Source organism: Fukomys damarensis, unplaced genomic scaffold, assembly GCF_012274545.1.
Source record: "Fukomys damarensis isolate Sample0158 unplaced genomic scaffold, DMR_v1.0_HiC HiC_scaffold_19, whole genome shotgun sequence".
Classification (NCBI taxonomy): Eukaryota; Metazoa; Chordata; class Mammalia; order Rodentia; family Bathyergidae; genus Fukomys; species Fukomys damarensis.
The window spans coordinates 32,955,444-32,956,755 of record NW_022900931.1 but is presented as its reverse complement, the minus strand read 5'-3'; the positions used below and the strand labels follow the sequence as shown (position 1 = coordinate 32,956,755).

Here is a 1,312-nt window from a genome sequence, read left to right as displayed (position 1 = left end):
AGGAACCCCTTTTTCTTTATCATTTTTAATGACATTGACTCTTACAAAGAGTTCAGGTCTGTTACCTAGAATATCTCATTTTCTGAATTGGTTTCCTCATAATTGCTGAGGGTGAAATAGGCTTTTGGCAAAAGAATATAACATACATGACATTGTGTGTGTTTTACTTCATGACGTTGGGAAGAATATATTACCAAGTTGCCATACAGTTGGTGTTGCTAATTTTAAAAGCATTATTTCTTTTTTGGAGATTGAACCCGGGGCCTCATTTGTACTAGGCAAGACCACTACTGCTGTGCTGCACTCCCAGCCCTTTAGTTGTTTTACGTTTTTATGTAATTTAAGAATTTTTTATTAGTGCATGCTTACAGTACATAATGGTTACATTCGTTGTGGGGATGTCTTGGTGAGTTTCGTCTTTTGGTTAAGTTAGAACTCTTGCATTGTAAAGGCCTGTAACGGAGTGAAGTGGCACAGGGTAGGGTGTGGCAGGACTCCCATAACTTCTGATGCGGTTTCAGTTCTCTTTGCCCACACAGTTCCATAAACTTAAAAACCAGTTCTGTCATCTTAACTATTTTACCAGAATTGTTCTCATACAACCAGAAATTTACAAAGGGAGTCCTGCAGAGATGGAGTTGGAGTTGGTGAGGGCTCTGTGCCCTAGAGATTGTGTGTACAAAATGTTCAGATTGTGCCAAACACAATCGCAAGATAAAAAACCATCCTGTGTTTCTCATACCTGTTATAGGAATATTACACTTCTAAAAGTGTAACCATTCCAACGGGAATCTTATTTACAGTTAATTAACTTTTTTATTTTATAGGTTTAATTGTAACACTGGATACTTCGGTGTCTTTGTAAGGTAAGTTTTAAATATTTATTTTGAAAACATTATTGTTTTGAATATTACTCAAGTAGTTTGCCTACATAGTAAATTTTAGTTACTGAAACTGCATTAATTATTTACCACCTTATAAGTTTTGTTTAGAGAAGAAAATCACTTTCAGGAAAGTAATCATTTTACCAGTACAATATATAATACTGTGTTCAATCCTTGGGCGCTGGGGCAAACTGGTAGATTGTTGTGGACTTCTTGGATCTACACATTTTTTGGTTAAGTCTCAGTTTGCTTTAAAATTGTCATCCTTGAGCATTGGGTATGTTTTAGTCTCCTAGGGCAACAAAGTACAGGTTGCGTCTCTAATTTCTGAAATTCTTGGGACCAGAAATATTTTAGATTTGATTTTTTTCCCCCAGAATGTGAAATATTTACATATATGTGAGATCTTTTTTTTTTTTTTTTTTTTT

The 1,312-nt window shown here is 35.0% G+C and overlaps 1 protein-coding gene across 9 annotated transcripts in view; it reads left to right on the top strand.

Moving 5' to 3' along the window:
• The first annotated feature begins 826 nt into the window (after window positions 1-826).
• Window positions 827-1,312, top strand: part of Arhgap12 (Rho GTPase activating protein 12) — a 92,976-nt gene continuing 92,490 nt past the window's right edge. For all 9 annotated transcript variants that reach the window (XR_004517949.1, XM_033765634.1, XM_010621327.2 and 6 more), the window contains exon 1: window positions 827-866. The gene's annotated coding sequence lies outside the window, so the exon portion shown is untranslated. The remainder of the gene's footprint in view (window positions 867-1,312) is intronic.